The 21,323-nt window shown below is 39.6% G+C and overlaps 1 pseudogene; it reads right to left on the minus strand.

The window, feature by feature from the left end:
- The window catches only part of LOC122347970, a 44,711-nt pseudogene that overhangs the window by 20,138 nt on the left and 3,250 nt on the right, over positions 1–21,323 (minus strand).

The raw sequence follows: 21,323 nt of genomic DNA on the forward strand, positions 1-21,323 counted from the left end.
ATAGTAAGATCTGCTGGATGTGTCTCAGCATAAAATCATTCCAGCCTGCTCACTCAATTACAAATTTGCTGTTTATTCTTCCTACATGAGAATGAGAGGACCAGCAAGCGAAGCATGAACAGCCTAGGGCTTTCAAATGAAAGAAATTAGAAATAAGCTTTTAGGCTCACCGGATGGCGGCAGGGTGACATCACTGCTACGAGAAAGAAGAAGAAGAAATCAGCAAACAGGCTCATCCGTTTGCGAAGTGTGTCAATGATGAAACAACACATATGTGCTCAAAGGAGACCATCATTTGCCACCTGGCCTTATGTACCTCAACGTCACAGAAATCCTGCCCCAGGTATGGCAAACATAGTTCCACTAAGGATGTTGGCAAGGTATTTAGATGTTTGGTTAAAGCTCCTCAGTTCTTCCTGTAGCTTCTCATGAATGTTTGACTGGGCTATACTGTCTTGTTCATTAGGCTTCCACCAGAGTGGCATTCTAAACACATTTCTCTCTGTGTGAGGCAAGAATGCTTCTGTTCTTTAAGTGGAAGTGGTGACCATTTTTAGCAAAGGGTTTCCCCTGGCTGAGATGAAGAAAGGGTATTACAGCCCTCACATCATTGTACCCAAGAAGTGTGGGGGACTCAGTCCTATCTTGGACATGAGTGTGCTGAACTGAGCCCTTCACAAGCTCTTGTTCAGAACGTTAGAGCCTCAAGCACATGTTGTGAGGCACCAAGACTAGTTAGTGGCAATAGATCTGAAGGACTTTCATGCCATAATCTATTCAAGAGAAAGTCTGCATCTTCAATTTGCAATATGTCCAATCAGGCCAGAGACTTATCATGCCCACTGGGTGTGAGGGCAAACTCAACCATAGGCATTGTTGCTTCATCAACTTTAGCGAATGGCTGTGCACTAGAAGACATGTAGAAGTGCAGGCTGAGTTACAGCTAATACATTTGACAGATTCTGCAATTTGCAAATAGAACCAGTCTCTTCAAGAGTTTTTAAAACTAGTTATAGTCTAGCAGGGTGTAGAGCTTGCATTCTGCGCTGTTCCGCTCTCTAAAAAGCATCTCAATTGCTAATATCCAGCTCAGTTATTTCTTATGAACCCTGGACTTATGAATCATGGGAAATATCCCTCAAGTGAACTCTGATAATGGATTAGAGTCTCATTGTCATGGCTTAGTAGTTCTACCCTTAAACAGGGCCCACCATTGAAATCTTCCTGTCTAGTACTTCCTTTCAGTAAGTACATAGGTTGATTTCCATGTTAACTTCACTTTGGGTAAGATGGGGTCTCCATAGCATCATTTCCATTCAAAAAAGCGGATGCTTTTCCCAATATTAATAACCAGGACTTTTCAATTGTTACTCTTTCTTACTTTGACTGAGGTGATCTCTGCCTTCTCTCCTAGATGTTGGAGTGTGAGTCTTGGATGTTGGAAGGTTATGAGGAGAAGAGGTGCATTTGGTTGTGACATACTGGGTTTGTTAACCTCTGGGCCCCAATATACTTGTAATGCAAATCAGCAGCTGTGGCATTTAGTATATAGGGACCCTAATGTCACCTTTGATGCAATGTTAAAATGACTAAAAGAGATTGTTTTGGTCACATATTGTAAGCCTCATATCCTGATGACATGAACTGAGATGTTGTGTCCCTTTTGCCACAACTCCTCTGAGTGGGTTGGGACATTTTTTTGACTCTTCAGAACGACAGCAAATGCTATGCTGGACTATTTATACTGGGGTGTCTAGGGCATAGCCAGCTATACATATTTTGCTCACCAATTTTATTTGGCCTTTTCTCAATGTCAGGGGTGTCTGGGCTCCAAAGAGCGAAACAAGTGTCTCTTTCATCATACCATCTCTGTACCCTCCATCAAGGAATGAAGGAGACTTAACCAAGATATTTAATTTCATGACAGATTTATTCAAACATACATTAAATATTGAAGACAGTAGGTTCAAAAATAATAAGTTACAACATAATTAAAATATATAGAGCATTCTACTCTCTCTGAAGTAATTGTTTTTTTATGGATCTATGGGCATTGTATGTCTTTTTCCTGATATTTTTATGGCGAATTTATAGTAACCACTGCTGACAAATTGTATTAAATTTAACAGGATTTTTACAGAATGATATTTTTCCACAAGATTTTCTCATTTATTCTGACCTTGGTCAAACAACATAACTAAAGCTATGTTTATTGTTACATTGCCTGGTGCATTGAAATGTGTTCTGTCTTTTCCTATGTATCAGCCAAAATTCTCTCTTGTTCTCTCTTTTCACTTGTTTTCTTAGATCCTCCTGCCAATTCAAACCTGTAGAAAGCTCTAACAGGTTTGATAACCATATAATCACATCTTCAGCTGTTTCTCTTTTCACAAACATAAACACAGAAACAGACAATCTGACTCTTTCATTATTCTAAATGTGAAATTGAAAAATCATGCTTATTTCAAACCCATGGTAAGAGAAAAAAAAAGAAAAGAGATTAACTGGTAAATCAGCCCCTCCTTCTTTTTGTCATTAAATTTTCTATCTTTTTTTTTAATTAGTTTTCCACCCCCTCATTTGCCAACTATCATCTCCTGGTTCTTGTTCTTTCCTCTCATGTATGTTTTAACATCCTCACATCAGTCTTTCTCCTCTTCTTTCATGTCATCATTACCTATTTAGCTTACTTTGAACGTTAAAGCTCATTACCCATCCATGTGCCACAGAGGACCGCTGGCACTTTTTAGAAGTTGAAGGTGAATGTGTGGTTGGCTGAGGTCTGTGAGATGATGTGCCAGCTGCTGCCAGTCCGTCAGCACATCTCCTAGAAACACACCAGCTCATGGAGCCAACATTGGGCATTAGCAGCTGTTTTCCTGCATATGTCTATTTTTCTTTCTGTTTCACCAAAAATCTATACCTTGAATCTTGTTTGTGACACTGTATATTCATACTTAACATGTTGAGTTTGGTTACAAGACATGAAAGATCCATTAGAAGTAGCCATTATTACATTAGAAGCAGCAGTATAAGAACACTGCTGTTGTTACATTACTTTTGATACAGTTGAGTATTAAAAACTAGCCAGATACTTGTACTCAGTTCGATCTGCTTAGCTGACCAGCAGACTATGCCCTAATATGGCTACAGTTGAGAGACTGACAAACCCCCCAAGTCAGATTCCCAGTGAAATGCTTTCTGACAGCAAATGCAATGAGTTTGCCTCATTCTTTTCTGAGAAGATCGAAAATATCAGAAAGGCAATTTAAACATCAGATGATGTAGAGATATGTCAGATTCAACCAAAATCTCAAAAAGGAGTCACTATGTGTGTTTTTGACGCAATTGATAGCAAAACTTTGGAGGAAGTAGTACAGCACCTAGAATCCTCAACCTGCTGTCTTGACACACTTCCCACATCCTTTTTGTAATGGGATATGGGTTGGGCACTACATAAGTCCCAGCAGCCCCAGGGCTCTTAAAAGGAAGTAGTAAGGTTGTGTTTGTTCTTTTCACTTCCGGGTTTTTGATTTTGGGAAAGGTGGCGTGGAATGTAGAGTGGCATGTAGGTAAGGAGATTTGAGTGATGCATTCTTACTACTTTGTTAGTTTTATCGATTGCATAATGAATTGATGTTGTGGTAGATGTTACTTTGGGGATATGAGCGCAGATAATCATTGCCGCCAAATACATGGGAGCGTTGCTGAGAACTGAGAATATGCTGTACCGACTAATAGTAGGTAGAAGTCTGGTCATATTGATTTTGTTTATAGGTGTTTTGTTTTAATTAAATTATCTGCCTTTTTATTTTAGTGGTGTGACTGGATTATTGCCTGACTGTGGCCTGACCATCTTGTCGAAATAGTGGATGTGAAAGGTATTTAACGTTTTAATGAAAAAGGGTTTTTATTTATTTTTAAATTGGAAAGTGAGTGCATCTTATTTAATGAATTCTCTAATTCTGTTGATTTTTCTGTTTGTAATGGACTGTTTCCCCCTTTTAGGGATGCATGGTTACCGTTTACTTTATGGTTAAAATATTGTTTTGTTTCGTTTCTTTATTACCTTTTGTTTGTAAGTGTGGAGATCCGGAGTGGTAGAGATTGAGGTACTAGTGAATGTGTTTGGTTGTTGATTTTATGTTTGTGTACCTTGTATTGCCCACTGTTAATTGTGTTTTGTTTAGACGGGCGGTGGTTATCGGGTTGCCCTCACAGTGTGGATGACAGTGGTAAGGTGGCTGGGATTGTGTGGTGGTTTGGTCACTGTATTTCTGTGTCTTCTGTAGGTTTGCAGTGTGATTGCTGTGAGCTTGGCTGCTGTGAGAACACTTTGGCTTCTAGGCCCTTCTTTCACTTTCTTAGGCAACCTGTGGCCACCTAGGGCCAGTTTTCTTTTATTTCTTTTTCTTTATTTTGTGGGCATTTACATCCAAAAGGGTATGTGATATGTTTTAACATGTTTGACTTGTCTGTAATAAAAATGTATTTGATTCTTTAAAGTCACCTCATGGCCCCTTCTTTTGGTTATTGACACAGTGATTGGTCATCATACCACAATTGGCGTAGTCGGCAGGATCTGTTTTTTTTTTTGAGGTGGTTGTGAGGTGTTGCTTTATTGGGTTTTTTTTTTGTGTATTTCTTTTTGTTGTTTGTTAGTAAACGGTAACCGTGCATGAAGACGATCATCGCAGACTCTGGTTCATGGACTATGGATTTTATTCATGTCTGAATTGCCTTCCTAAATAATTCGTCAACAGATATGGAGCAAGAACTAATAGACTTGCGGGAGCAAGTACGGGACTTGCAAGCACAAAATGAGGAGCTGAGGAGAGAGCTCCCCCCGCGCGGCAGCAGTGCTTCTAACCAACCTCACCCTTCTGTAATTAATGCCTCATCTCCAGTGTCTTTTAATAGGGTACTTTTTGTGCCTCGGGAGAGGAAGTGCCCGCGGTTTTATGGAAATATGGACTCCAACTTGAATATTGAGGACTGGATTGAGGAGGCTAAGGTGTGTATCGAGGGTAGGGGTTGGTCTGATAAGGAAAAGGGGGTGTTTCTGCTTGATCATCTGGGAGGGGAGGCCAGAATGGAGATAAAACTCCAATCTTCAGCTATCAGGGAAAATCCAGAAGCTGTTTTTGAAGTGTTAAAAGATTTGTATGGGGGAGACGGACATTTGTGCAATTACAACAGAGGTTTTATGAGCGAAAACAAAAGAAAGCGAATCACTTACCGAATTTTCTCATGCTCTTATGTCATTGATGGATGCAATTCTTAGGAACCCAGGCAGCGTTCCGAATTCTGACAAAGTGCTTCGCGATCAGTTTGTTGAATATGTTCAAGATGTAATGCTGAAGCGTGAGTTAAAAAGATTTGTGAGGGAGAAACCATCTTCTACATTGCTGGAGGTTCGACGTGAAGCTCTTAGGTGGGTGGAAGAGGGAAATAAGGAAACAACTGCCTTATATTCTCAGTCATGGTGTAACGCGCTACTCATGGTAGGGTTATTGATATGGAGCCTAAGGTTAGGTTCCAGGATTCTACAGACTTAAAGGAGGTTAAGGAGATGTTAAAACAACAGCAAGTACAAATAAATGACCTTACCCAGCGTTTTGATAGTTTTATGTCTCAGAGGAATGATCCACCTGTTGTTCCTTCAACTAGGCAGAATTCTTCACGTCGATGCCTTCGCTGTAATAGAGTTGGGCATATTGCCAGATACTGTCGGTCATCCTGGCCTGTTGAGTCAAATGCTAGGTCACCTCAGGCAAATGTCAATGAGACTTCTGTTGGGAACCTGATAGTGTAGCCCCTTCTGCAATCTTGAGTCAGATCGCAGAGGAAGCTAGTGAAGCCGCACAAACTCCTGTGTGCCCTACTATTTTGCAGCGTCTTGTGGGCAAATGCCCTATTGTGACTGCGGTAATGGGGGGGGTTGAGATCTCATGTTTACTGGACACTGGGTCAATGGTAACTACTGTAACAGAGTCATTTTTTGAGAAACATTTTCGACAATTGAGGGTGGATGCTCTTAAAAAATGTAGTTGGCTTCAATTAAAAGCAGCTAATGGTCTTGCAATACCATATGTGGGTTATTTTGAAATAGATGTGATTGTGTTGGGGCAAACTCTTCCAAGGCAAGGCGTTTTGGTTGTGAAAGATCCGGTTGATACACTGTTCCATCAGAAGAAGGCACTTACTCCAGGCCTCTTGGGTATGAATGTAATTGGACAATGTTATAATGACTTGTTTGAAAAACATGGCCCAGCACTATTTTCAGTCCCTCAGGTCAGGCAGGCAGAGTTAGGCTGGAGAGATGCCTTGTCTCAGTGTCACCAAGCTGAGGAGTCCCCCGTCCCTGGATTTGTTGGTTATGTGAGAGTCCAGTCCTGCCAACCTGTCCAGATTCCGGCTGGAACGATGAGGTTAGTACCTGCTTTGTGTTCAAAGAATATACAAAGTGGTAAAGTAGTTTTTTTAGAACCTCAGGGTCCAGAGGGTGGGGGCCTGCCTGCTGGAGTATTAATTTCACCTGCCTTGTTGCAGTGTACGCAAGGTGTGGTTCATGTACCAGTAGTTAATGTTGGTATGGAACCTTTATATTTGCCGCCAAGAATTAGATTGGGTAGCTTAATTGTGCGGAAATTATGAAATCTAATCAAGACATCTTTTTCAAGAAAGATTTATCACAGGATCCTAAAGCAGTGATTGTCCATTGTCAAACTATTACATCAGAGTCCAGTACTGATTTGCAGGGGCTAGAATTCCTGGGCTTTCAGATGCTGAGGGGAGGAAGTTAGAAGATTGTTGATTAAATATTCAGACGTTTTAGCTAAGCATGATGGTGATTTGGGTTGTTCAAATTTAATTGATCATCAAATTCCCCTAATAGATGATATACCAGTGCGCCAGCGTTATCGTAGAATTCCGCCCAGTCAGTTCGAGGAAGTGAAGGCACATATTAGACAGTTGTTGGACAGTCACGTTATTAGGGAGAGTGGTAGCCATATGCCTCACCAATTGTTTTGGTGAAGAAGAAAGATGGATCCTTAAGAATGTGTATAGATTACCGCCAGCTTAATGCAAGAACTCGTAAAGATGCCTATCCCTACCAAGGATCGAGGAATCATTGGATGCCTTAACTGGAGCTAAGTGGTTTTCAACTTTGGATTTGGCAAGTGGATATAACCAGGTACCAGTTGCTGAAAGGGATCGATTTAAGACCGCTTTTGCACTCCATTTGGGCTCTTTGAGTTTAATAGGATGCCATTTGGATTGTGCAATGCTCCAAGTACTTTTCAAAGATTGATGGAGCGAATTTTTGGAGATCAGAGTTTCCAAACTTTATTACTTTATTTGGATGATGTGATTGTTTTTTCTACAACAGTTAAGCAACACCTGCAACGATTGGCGCTGGTGCTGGATCGTCTGAGACAACAGAACTTAAAGATAAAACTGAGCAAATGCTGCTTCTTTCGGCGCAGAAGTGCGTTATTTGGGGCATGTGGTCTCTGCTACAGGGGTCAGTACAGATCCAGAGAAAATAGCAGCAGTAGCTAAGTGGAACCAGCCGCCAAAATCTTCAAGAACTTCGATCTTTTCTTGGTTTTGCAAGTTACTATCGCCGGTTTGTTAAGAATTTTCACAGATTGCTGCCCCTGAATACATTAGTAGCGGACATGATCCGGGGACAGAAGAATAAACGACCAAGATTAATTTAGGGACGAAATGGACTGACTTGTGTGAAAATGCTTTCCAGGCCCTTAAATCTGCTTTGACCAAGGCTCCAGTCCTGGCTTATGCTGATTTTAGTAAATCTTTTATTTTGGACATTGATGCAAGCCACCAAGGTCTGGGTGCTATTTTGTCTCAAGAGCATGGAGGCAAATGTCGACCAGTGGCATTTGCAAGTAGAGGATTACGACCGTCTGAACGAAACATGCAGAACTATAGCTCAATGAAGCTGGAGTTTTTGGCCCTGAAATGGGCTGTTGCAGAAAAGTTCAGAGAGTACCTGTTGGAGTCAGAAATGTTTGGTATATACAGATAATAATCCCCTTAGCCATTTGCAAACTGCGAAGCTGGGAGCATTGGAGCAGCGTTGGGCTAATCAGTTGGCAGACTTTGATTTGGAAATAAAATACAAACCTGGACGCTCCAATGTTAACGCGGATGCCCTTTCTAGAAAAAGTATTGCGTCTGTGGCAGAACTGGCTATGACTACTGCAATGCCGAAGGAGGTGCATCAATGTGTTCATGACAGTCAGCATGTAATGGTCAGTGAAACAATTTCAGTTTTCCCTGAACAACCTAGAGAAAATCTTGGTGCCCTGCAAGAGGCTGACCCGGTTATTGGGCGATTCCTGGTGTATTGGGATCGTCGAAGACCCCCAGATGCTCAGGAGAGAGCGGTAGAGTCATCAGCGGTGCTTGAATTGGTGCGGCAGTGGGGGAAGCTGGTGAAGATGGAGGGGGTGCTGTATCGGAGATTCTGTCCCCAGGATGAACACAGAGAGATTCGTCAGGTTGTTTTACCAGCTGTCCTCAGGGAAAGGGTTCTCACAAGCCTGCATGATGACCATGGCCATCAAGGAATTGAGCGGACAGCAAGTTTAGTGAGAACTCGGTGTTATTGGCCGTGTATGTTTAAGTTCATTGAGGAATGGTGTAAGAAATGCCAGCGCTGCACCCTAGCTAAAGTGGTGCGACCAAAAGTACGTAGCTTTATGGGACACCTGACAGCAGAAAGACCGCTAGACATTTTGGCGTGGATTTTACATTGTTGGAACCTGCGTCAAATGGACTTGAAAATGTATTGGTGTTAACTGATGTATTTTCTAAGTTCACACAAGCTATCCCAACTAAAGACCAAACAGCAGCAACAGTGGCACGTGTTTTAGTGGAACGTTGGTTTTACTTATTTGGAGTACCACGACAAATTCATTCAGATCAGGGCGGTGCTTTGAAAGTAAGCTGATTCAAGAATTATGCAGATTGTATGCTATTTCAAAAACTCGCACCACCCTTATCGACCTCAAGGGAATGGTCAATGTGAACGTTTTAATAGAACAATGCATGATTTGCTGCGCACATTACCTCCAGAGGAAAAACGTCATTGGCCAGATCATCTTGCTCAGGTGGTTTTTGCATATAATACCACAGAACACCAGTCTACTGGGTACGCCCCCTTATGTCCTTATGTTCGGACAAGAGCCCCATTTGCCTGTTGACTTTCTGCTGGGACTGGATAGTCATGTCCAGAGTGATGCAGAGTGGGTTGTGGACCACAAAAATAATTTGGAAAGAATATTTACCAAGGCTCGAGGGCGTCTTCAGTATGCTACAGAATGCCGAGCTCGACTAAATGATCTTCAGGTGCGACATGAAAAGTTAAGTGAGGGCAGGTGGTGTATCGGAGAGCACATAACTTCAAGGGCAGAAATAAGATCCAAGATGCATGGGATTCAACCCCTTATAAAGTGATTCGATGTCTAGATGGACATGGAGCTGTGTATGCTGTCGCACCGGCAGATGGAGTTGATGGGATCAGAAACATTCATCGTTCTGAATTGCGTCCAGCCTATGTCTCTCCAGATGACCCTGGCCTCCTAATCTAGTTGATCATCAGGACACTGCTAGAGAAGCAGATGAAGACATGGTAATGATTTCATTGATGCCTGGGAGTGTATCTACTCAAGATAAAGCTCAACTTCTGTCCAGACCTCAATCTTTGCAGGAAGATATCAATTCGTCCTTGACTTCAGTAGGTGATGTTGAAGCCCATCTTCCTTCACAACATGAAGCGGTAGTAAGGCGTACAAGAAGGGTAACAGCTGGATGCCATTCAAACCCATATCATCTCCCTAGGCCTGTATGCATTAGTGAAACTCAGTTAAATGGTCCGGTTACTCCTCTTATGATGGGGCTGTCCAATAATAACCCCACCGTAGTGTTTCGCCCATGGTTGTAGGGGCTAATGTAATCGACGGACGATTTAAATTGAAGGAGTAGATTGTAATGGGATATGGGTTGGGCACTACAAGTCCCAGCAGCCCCAGGGCTCTTAAAAGGAAGTAGTAAGGTTGTGTTTGTTCTTTTCACTTCCGGGTTTTTGATTTTGGGGAAAGGTGGCGTGGAATGTAGAGTGGCATGTAGGTAAGGAGATTTGAGTGATGCATTCTTACTACTTTGTTAGTTTTATCGATTGCATAATGAATTGATGTTGTGGTAGATGTTACTTTGGGGATATGAGCGCAGATAATCATTGCCGCCAAATACCGCGGGAGCGTTGCTGAGAACTGAGAATATGCTGTACCGACTAATAGTAGGTAGAAGTCTGGTCATATTGATTTTGTTTATAGGTGTTTTGTTTTAATTAAATTATCTGCCTTTTTATTTTAGTGGTGTGACTGGATTATTGCCTGACTGTGGCCTGACCATCTTGTCGAAATAGTGGATGTGAAAGGTATTTAACGTTTTAATGAAAAAGGGTTTTTATTTATTTTTAAATTGGAAAGTGAGTGCATCTTATTTAATGAATTCTCTAATTCTGTTGATTTTTCTGTTTGTAATGGACTGTTTCCCCCTTTTAGGGATGCATGGTTACCGTTTACTTTATGGTTAAAATATTGTTTTGTTTCGTTTCTTTATTACCTTTTGTTTGTAAGTGTGGAGATCCGGAGTGGTAGAGATTGAGGTACTAGTGAATGTGTTTGGTTGTTGATTTTATGTTTGTGTACCTTGTATTGCCCACTGTTAATTGTGTTTTGTTTAGACGGCGGTGGTTATCGGGTTGCCCTCACAGTGTGGATGACAGTGGTAAGGTGGCTGGGATTGTGTGGTGGTTTGGTCACTGTATTTCTGTGTCTTCTGTAGGTTTGCAGTGTGATTGCTGTGAGCTTGGCTGCTGTGAGAACACTTTGGCTTCTAGGCCCTTCTTTCACTTTCTTAGGCAACCTGTGGCCACCTAGGGCCAGTTTTCTTTTATTTCTTTTTCTTTATTTTGTGGGCATTTACATCCAAAAGGGTATGTGATATGTTTTAACATGTTTGACTTGTCTGTAATAAAAATGTATTTGATTCTTTAAAGTCACCTCATGGCCCCTTCTTTGGTTATTGACACAGTGATTGGTCATCATACCACACTTTCTTAAAAGCGTGTTTGACTGTTTAAAAGCTGACATCTTAGAAGTGGTGAACACATCACTTCTTTCTGGGACTTTCAAACGCCCTGAAAACTGGCGGTTGTTAAGCCCCTCCTGAAAAGAGAAATCTTGATAACAGTATATTGAGTAACTATAGACCGATATCAAATCTTCCGGTCATAGGCAAGATCATTGAAAAGGTAGTTCTGAATCAGCTGAACAGCTACTTGAACTCAAATGGTTATCTGGATAATTTTCAATCTGGTTTCAGACCGCACCACAGCACAGAGACAGCGTTAGTTAAGATAATAAATGATATTCACCTAAACTCTGATTCTGGTAAAATATCAGTGCTGGTACTACTAGATCTTAGTGCTGCGTTTGACACTGTCGATCATAACATTCTTCTAGACAGACTGGAAAACTGGGTCGGAGGCTTTCTGGAATGGCTCTAAACTGGTTCAGGTCATATTTAGAGGGGAGGGGTTATTATGTGAGTATAGGAGAGCATAAGTCTAAGTGGGCGTCCATGACATGCGAGTCCCACAAGGCTCAATTCTTGCGCCGCTCTTGTTTAGCCTGTATATGCTCCCACTAAGTCAAATAATGAGAAAGAATCAAATTGCCTATCACAGCTATGCTGACGACACGCAGATTTACCTAGCCTTATCACCAAGTGACTACAGCCCCATTGACTCACTCTGCCAATGCATTGATGAAATCAACAGTTGGATGTGCAAAAATTTTCTTCAGTTAAACAAGGAGAAAACTGAGGTCATTGCATTTGGAAATAAAGATGAAGTTCACAAGGTGAATGCATATCTTGACTCAAGAGGTCAAACAACCAAAAGGCAAGTCAAGAATCTTGGTGTGATTCTAGAGACCGACCTTAGTTTCAGCTGTCATGTCAAAGCAGTGACTAAATCAGCGTACTATCACCTAAAAAAAATATTGCAAGAATCAGATGCTTTGTGCCCAGGCAAGACCTGGAGAAACTAGTCCATGCCTTCATCACCAGCAGGGTGGACTATTGTAATGGTCTCCTCACTGGCCTTCTCAAAAGACCATCAGACAGCTGCAGCTCATCCAGAACGCTGCTGCCAGGATCCTGACTCGAACCAGAAAATCAGAGCACATCACACCAGTCCTCAGGTCCTTACACTGGCTTCCAGTGACATTTAGAATTGATTTTAAAGCACTTTTACTCGTTTATAAATCACTCAATGGACTAGGACCTAAATACATTGCGAGATATGATCACTATTTATACACCTAACAGACCACTCAGATCACTAGAATCAAGTCAGTTAGAAATACCAAAGGTTCACACCAAACAAGGAGAATCTGCTTTTAGTTATTATGCTGCTCGCATCTGGAACCAGCTTCCTGAAGAGATCAGATGTGCTGAAACATTAGTCACTTTTAAATCCAGACTCAAAACTCATCTGTTTAGTTGTGCATTTACAGAATGAGCACTTTGCTGCGTCCGAACTGTGCTACTTTGCTTCTTTTATTTAAACTGTTTTAATCTCTTTTTGCTTTAAATTCAATTTATCTTAAATCAGTGTTTTTATTTTATTTTAATTTCTTTTATTGTTATTTAAACCTTGTAATTATTTTATTTCCTCTTTTGTAAAGCACTTTGAATTACCATTGTGTATGAAATGTGCTATATAAATAAAATTGCCTTGCCTTGCCTTGCCTTGCCTTGCCTACATGTGTCAAGATGTCAACCTTGTCAACCTTGGCATGATGTTAAAGTAAACATCATTGATTTGAGCCATCCATCCTTTATTGGAGTTTTTTAAGTCTATTGTCTTTCAGACTAAACCTTTGCATTACAATTTTCCTATAAATGACCCAAAAAACATCTCAGCATCTCTCCTTTTAAACCCTTTGACTGGTACTTAGCATACTGATAAATAACTCTTCAATCCAGCAAACAGTATTTTCTTTTCTTTTGCATTGTGTTATCTCACTCTGTGTTCTCTCTCATTGTTGCACCTCTTCTGTGTCTCGTTCGGTCTGACATCTCCCTTAAACATAGAACAGCACACACAAGCACACACTGTCACTTCAAGTTAATCGTCAGGAACGCCTCAACGACTTGTTGTCTTAGCAGTGCTAATTAAGCCACTTCCAATTTTGGGTGGAGGATTTAGATGACAAACAGAAAGGGGCAAAAACTAAGTGAGGTAGGGCTTCTTCTAACCTCAAACAGTGCAAATTTAAACAGAGCGTAATCACAAACCCATATCAAAATGAAAAGCAAAGCAAACTAAGTAATAAGACTAATCCCAACCATGCTCGCAACATGAATCCAGCTAACAAGAGTCCAGATTAGAAATAATAAATGCTCAGGAGGAGATTCTCAAGGTAGAGATAAGACTTCAAAAATACAAAAAAGGTCATTACATACCCCAAAATAAATGAGATGTTAGATGAGAGCAGTGGTGGTGAAGGAACATTAATGTTCAGCATTCTGGGAGGCCAGTATAATCTGCCTCGTTGGCTGAATCTTAGGTGGGTATGACATACACAGAGTGTTAAAAGCTTTGTTTGAGCATGCAATTAAATATTGCCACAGCAATCAAGCCTTTGCTTCAGTGTTTTATCTCAAGTACAAGAATGCTGATTGATTTTCAGTGTGATTGAGAATACAGACAATACAAAAAAGAAAGCAGAAAGAAACAAAGGGATGGAAAAATGCTATAGATTACTGACAAAGCTCGAGGGTGTATTACACAGGTTTGTAATACATTTTAATTAGATTCAACCTGTCAAAGCCTTCTAGGCAGTGTGCTTGCTCTTTGCCTTTCCAAACCATTCCTCGTTTCCTTTGAAAGAAGCCTTTCAGACATGTTGATTTGGTCCTCAAGAAATGTTTCAATGTGGAAAACAGATTGCTTCTTAATATTTTTGTGAAACTATGCAACATTTGTTTGTTAAATTAAAAGTATATATAATATATAGTTTTTGTTTGTTTGTTTGTTTTTAACATTATGAAAGCCACTTATGATACTTATGATAAATTTTAAATGTCCTTAAATAAAACTAAGACTTTGTTTTTAGATTTTCATTTTTTTAAACATGTCTTTAACTTGTGTTAACTTAAATTCAGACTAAACAGGGATAAAAGGTAAAACGTCAAAAAAATGCTCTTTCAACTGGCAGCATTTCTTTTCATATTCCAAATACACTCACCATTATTGGCCTATATATCTAAATGTATTTTCTGTGTTACCATCTCAAGATAAAACAAATTAGTTTTGCATTTACTTTAACAAATTGGCACAGGAAACATCACTATGGCAACAGGCTGTGCCCGTCTTGTCTCCATCTCTCAAAAGTACACAATGGATCAAATCAGTATGCACTTTAATTTAGATGCATTTTAATACAGCCCAATCAAAGTTTTAGTGTATTGTATGCCAGCTTTACTCATAAACTTAATGCAGAGAGGACTTTACTGGCATGTGTGCTGGTGTCATGCATAATAAGAGATGCTGAGCTGGGGAGAAGTCCTTGGCCCTCTACAGAGGCTCCAGGGGGTCTGAGAGAGAGCAATGGGGCAGCTTGCGAAGGCTCTAATCATGCCTGGGACAACAGGCCTGCAGTCTCGCTCTGCCTGGACATCTGCCCTGTAATTAAAGGGCTCCATAGCATGTGTGTTTATGTGTGTCTTGTGTGCGAAGAGTGTACTGTATGAAGATGCATGCAGGCTGGTCTGACTATAGGTGATGTATCCAGTCACCCAGGGCCCTGGAATGCTTGGGGGATTCCCGCGAAATGGCCCAGAACAAATGAGAAGATATATAGTACAATATCTGACATGAAGATGCTTAAAGCTAAATGTAATAAGCAGATCACTTTGACAATACCTGAGTTGTATCCCATTGCCATGCCATACACAACCCGAATTACCAAAGTATAAAGCCAATCTAAGCATTTTAACACTCATAGATGTAATTTAAGGTAAAAAACAATAAAAATAGAATAGTAATCAGTAAATTGTCAGTTTGTTCTGTTCATTCCAGTCAGACTAGATGATGAGATCAGATTTCTGTGTGGAGCACTAACATACTGCAGCAAAAGATAAAACAGGCTTGAAACAGTTTTTAGCATGTTAAAATACAAGTATTCTAATAATTTGGCCACAACTGTAAATGTGATGTGATTTAGTTTTTATAGTACTGAACTCTTACAAACATAAATGCTGCTGTAATTAGATGCATTTTTAACTGCTGCTTTCTCACCACTTTCAGTTTTTTTTTCATGTTTATTTCATCATTGAGAGGAAATTGTGCAGCACATATATTTACATATATAAATGCATGAGTTTGGCAAGCTGCATTTGGTTTATGGCTAGAAGGATACAGCTCAATTAGAAATAAACATTGAAAATAATTTTCAACCTATTAGATTGCGTTTTATTAATCATATGTATATGATTAATATGAATATCAGGTCAAATATAAGATCAAACTACTGCACAACAAAAATATTTGTCGACAATCTTTTATTGAAAATGTTGTTGATAATGCTGACTAATTGCTTCAGCAGTGATTTAAAGCACTCTTGCATGACAAGAAACAATCGAGCTGTCGATATAGAGACTGCATAAAAATTTGAGTAAACTAAGCAAATCAACCTGTCACAGAAATCATGTGATGTTTTGTTTGCTTGTTTGCTTTTGATAAAATGTGCTAATCATGAATCCAAGATAGAAAAAATTAATTTTAAAAAGCTACCCCTCGAAAAAATTCTGTCAGTTTTCTTCATTCTTTTCGTCCCTTTTAAAGATGCATGACCATAACCGTAAGAGACAATGAGGCTCTATCTGCAGTACACGGCTTATCTCACATTGCACCTTGAAGTGAAGAGGAATTACTCTGCAAAATTCAAGAAGCTTATGACAGGTTTTTCACAAGTCAAACTATTTTGCTGTTTCTCTGACCATATCAATCGTATACACACTCCTGCTCATACATAATTATGCTATGCAGTCCTAAATTACAAACACAATTTTCTTTCAAGTTAAGTCAATTACAGTTCCTGCAACTAAATCCTAACTATCTACAGAGCACAACCAGAGGAAATACAGCAGACCTCTGTATCTTTCAGTAATGTGGTTTCACATGTAGATAGCTGGTGGTAAAATGATGTTAGGGCAGGGTACACACTTAGTAAATTTAGTCACAGCGGAGGCACGCTGATGATAAGGCTCTGGCGCAAAGTAAAATTTAGAGATACCACAAAATTATCATCCACACATATCAAGAGACAGAAATCCATGTTAACAATTATACAGTTCCTGTATAATTTCACATTATTGTATATATTCATAACATCATTAAAAAGATAGTTCAGCTAAAAATGCAAGTCTTCTGATGTCATGCTATGAGCTTGGTATCAGCCAACCAAAATTTAAGTTGTATGTTAAATCTGATTCAGATTCAGTCTTAAGACTAATTGTTTCAAAGAACACAATTAAATCACACAAATGTTATCTGAGATGAACGTCAAATAAAAGGGTTTTTTCTTACACAAAGCTACTATGTGACTTCAAACTACTAAAGAATATAGTAAAATGGATTTGACTTGAATTGTACTTAGAGCCTGACAAACCATTGCACCATTTCATACAACACATCATTGCGTGTAAAACAGCGGTGTGAACATTCTGCTAAACATCCCCTTTTGTGTTCAACATGAGTAAATATTTAATAATTTCCATTCCTAATTGAACTATGCATTTCAAATAAGTTTTAAAATGTTACATCTTTTGTGTTCTGAGTTCCTGTAATTTACAGTTTTGGAAGAAAGTATAAATTGGTGAGCAGGTTTTTGAGCCTGATACAGGAGGAATCTGCCTATCCAAAAACGCCGCTCATGGGTGAGTGATCTACTTTTCCTTGCGCACACATACTCAAAGATGAGCACTGACTGAAATTTCACGCTGTGGTCCATTTGGAACACATATCTAGTACTCACAGTAGATTCTGGGTCACCTAGGGAAAGGCCTAATGCAGAACCCCATGTCACAAAGAGAGGCCAAAAAGAACATTTGGTATGACAAGGAAAACAGAGGGGTTGAATTAGTTAGAAAAAGTCAAAAAGAAAACTAAAAATCTGAAACTGTGAATTGAAAGGACGTAATTCATTTTGTACATGAAATATGGAATGTGTGCAATTGCAGCCAAAAAAATCATATTAAAAAGACAAGATCGAGCATAAAATGATAGGAATATAAAGAGACAGGATGGCGAGACGATTCATATGTGAGAGCAAATATGTGAGAGTCCTTCTCTGCACCTTATAAATTCTTCATGAAATATGAGCAATAAATCAGTGTGAAACGATAGAATGACATCAAGGCACAGCCCTCAGTAAGTCGTAGCATGAAGGTAACAGGCAAAGACACATTCAGACACACACAAACTAATCTGCCAGACCTCCTTGTCTGTCTTCATCTCATCTGTGTCCTCGGTGCTCAGTGCTGACCCCTCTCTGTATTTCAATTATTATGCGTTACCACCTCTACACTCGTCCACTGGTTTCTGTGACAAGCTAAGGGTGCTGCAGAGTTTCACTGGGGCTATACGAATGTTAACCTACCTGAACTCTCTTTCAAACAGACACTTACACACATTTATATTTCATATTAGGCTGGAGTGGAGCAATATACAATGCATGAAATGTGATACATCAAAAAGATTCATTAAGTGAGTGCTGATAGAAGAATTGAAGGCTGGATGAAGGTGGAGTGAACTGAAGATGTTTAGACTGAATGAGCAGCACTAAAGGCATTAGCGTTTAGCTTTCAAAAAGAAGTCCATTTGTTCAAGAAAAAAGAGGAAAGAATGAGAACACACTAGGTGATGAGTGAAACCCAACTGAAAAAATAGTTTTTAGCTGGTCATTTATGGCCATTTGGTAGACGTTAATCAATAGAGTTACTAACTGGTGGAATTGGTTTCACTGTTGAAAACCATCAGGTTAAAATTAGTAGACATAGCTTTCCCAGGTCTTATTAAAAAACAAAACAAAAAAAACTGTTAAAGAGTTAGTTCTTCCAAAAATGAAAAATTATGTCATCATTTACTCATTCTCAAGTTTTGGGTGAATGAACTTTCAATGGAGGAACAAAACTTGATGACACACTTCACCAATTTCCTTTAAGAATATTACATTATTTACATTGTGACCATTATATGAAGCAATTAATATTTTTCACCTAGTACAATTAATTTTCTTTGTATGATGCACATACTACAGCACTACATCCTATTTTAATTTCTTTGATTTCTTCTACTGTGTTTTTGCTCAGTTTTCCTCTGCTGGTTTTGATTGGTCAGACGAACATTAACATTTGAGAGGTTATTTTTAGGTAAAATAAGAGGTTATTTTTAAGACCATTATCATTACCTTTATGAGAGTTAAGCTGGTATGAGATTTTTCCAGCAGTAACAAGAGTAGTGAGAGTGAATTGAAAAGAAGATCAGCAAAGGAAGATTGTGGACTGAAAGAATGAGAGACAGTGTGAGACAGGAGCCAGCGAGAGAGGACTGTTTCACTGCTGATTATCTCCAGCCCTCCTCTGTCCATCATAGACCCCCTTGATGTGTGAGTGTCAGTCTGCTTTGTCTGTGTGTATTTCATTTGTTTGGCTGTGTTTTCTGTTTCATTTTTTGTAGGTCTACTTGCTGTGTGCCCCTGTTGTGAAGCCTTATTGGATAGTAAATCAACAGAGACCAACTGTAACAAAAATGATATAAGCCTTTTTGCTTCGTCCTCTCCCCACAGCTGATCTCCTTGAATTCGAACCACAACTATAGCCACAACCCCATATTTCATTTTAAAGGTCGATTCATAAATAATTACATTTGTTCTCCTCAAAATATTAATTGTATGTGACTTCTGCTTTTAACTTTTGCAGCTGAGACCGAGGACTATCACTGTTTCTGGGTTTAGAGACCAAGAATAAACAAGCTTATACTCATAACTGACAACACAATTATATTAGCTTTGCAGACAGCTATTGCAGTTACCTGTGGCTTGAATGACATAAAAGTTAAAGACCCAACTGAAACTGTGTTACACACTTTGCCAAGATTTAAACTATAAAGCCAACCATCACACACTGCTTTAAATCATTTAGTCATTTAGCTTTACCTTGAGGTTAAATGAGCGCACAGAAAGAGATCACTTTACAAGGACACTGCATAACCATTTTGTCAGCTGTAAACTTTCCACTGGCCATTACCTGAGCACTTTAATTTCCCTTTCATCTATTATTTCATATAGTATATGCCTCAGAGGCACGAGGCATATCAAACTCTAAATCTAATGTGTATATATATATAATTTAACATACTTAATTCACTTTTAATCATTACTTTTTACTTACTGTGCTTACTTACCTTGCTGTGTGTGACAGCAAACAGCAGGTTCATGGGTACAACACTGTAACCTCTCAAAATTTATGTGACAAAGTGCAGTATGTGTGAACAGGATAAATATATACAATCTGCATATGAAAACATCTGTCTCGACTTGCTTGTCTTTGTCTCAGTGAAATGTACAATCCGATTATGGTAGGATGTTTACCATATTAACTTCCTCCATATGGCAAGACATAAGTACATTGAACTTTTCTTTTAAATTAAGCCTCTAAAATGTTTATGAGAACATTTCTGTGACATTTTGCTCTTTCAAATTAAATTCTGGTAGCTCTTCTCTTAGCCGTGAAATAAGCTGCCCGACATGCCTGAGAAACACACAATCTAATAACTTTTCAGCAGAACTAAAAGCATTTTCACTGTGAAGGCTTGCTCAAGCGAGACAATCTTTGGCACAGAAAGAGCTAAATAAAGACAGTAACACACAGATACAAAAATATTCACACAACACACACACACACACATTAGCTGACAGAATCCACTTACATTGTCTCGTCGTTCTGAAACTCCAGTTTTCCAGACACTTCCTCATAGTCTTCCCCTCCACGAGCTGTCGCATCCACTGTATGGTATGGCACAGCCACCAGACCACGTGCTCCTGATGTCCTCAGGACCTTGGCCTGCATGATACCGATACTTTCACTAACTCGCACAGACTCACTTTCCGAATGTGAAAATTCCTGCATGGTCGTCATCGTGAGATCGTCACGATCGCCGTGTGGGCCTCGCCAAGAGGCTGCGCTAGGAGCAGGTGCTCCAGTCTCCATAGTAATAGGATGTCCATCAGCCCACCCAACTATCACGGGGTTGTTCAGGCGTACATAAAGTATTCATCTTCCTCAAAGATGTCATCATCAATAATGCCGGCGGTGATCTCTTTAATGTTCTCGCCAGGTTTGAAAGCGAGTGTGCCTTCAGCAAATTCATAGTCAGAACCAGCATTGGCTGTACCATCTTCTGTGCGGTAATCCACCTGGAGTTGTGCATGAATAAACATTTAGTAAGATCAAAGATCTTCCTTGTTTCCATTAAATAAACAGACAAAAAATCTGTTCCATAATTTCCATAATTTAATAGAAGCGAGATCAGGCGATAAGTTTAGGAGTAGTTAGTTCCCCTCATAAAATGAATGCACTAATAAGCGTTTTACTTTAAACTCACCTTAACAGTGCACCCAGCATCTCCTCCATGCCTTTGAGCGGTAAGTTTTAAGGACCCACAGTTCTCAAAGCACTGGTAGAGGCAGGTTCAAAGTCTATTCTTGTGACAAGAGGTCATCCTCCTGCTCCCGAGGTTCCCCACTGCTGACCACTTTGCGGGCCTGATCTGCTGCGTGTTTCTTTAAGATGTTCCCAGCACCAATCATCATCCTTGTCGCCTGAATGCGATGAAAGCTCTGCTCTTCTGCTGCTGTATTAGAACCTACAAAGATAAAGTTGAGAATGTTCTTCTTTAATTGGCATTCTGGTTGCAGATTTCTCAAACCTCAAAATACAGTATTACAGTAAGCATTTATTAGACTTAGCAAACAGGTTTCTCAAACAATTCTGTAAGTGAATTTGGATAAACAGGTGGCCGTTCATGCAAACTCCACAATTAAGCCAATGATTATAGAGGAAATAAGCTACAGTTGTCATTTACTGGCAGACTATTTTGTATAATATTAAAACATCATTTAAAACATCATTTAGGTACAATGTCTTATTCTAAC

The sequence above is a fragment of the Puntigrus tetrazona genome, chromosome 7 (assembly GCF_018831695.1).
Source record: "Puntigrus tetrazona isolate hp1 chromosome 7, ASM1883169v1, whole genome shotgun sequence".
NCBI lineage: Eukaryota > Metazoa > Chordata > Actinopteri > Cypriniformes > Cyprinidae > Puntigrus > Puntigrus tetrazona.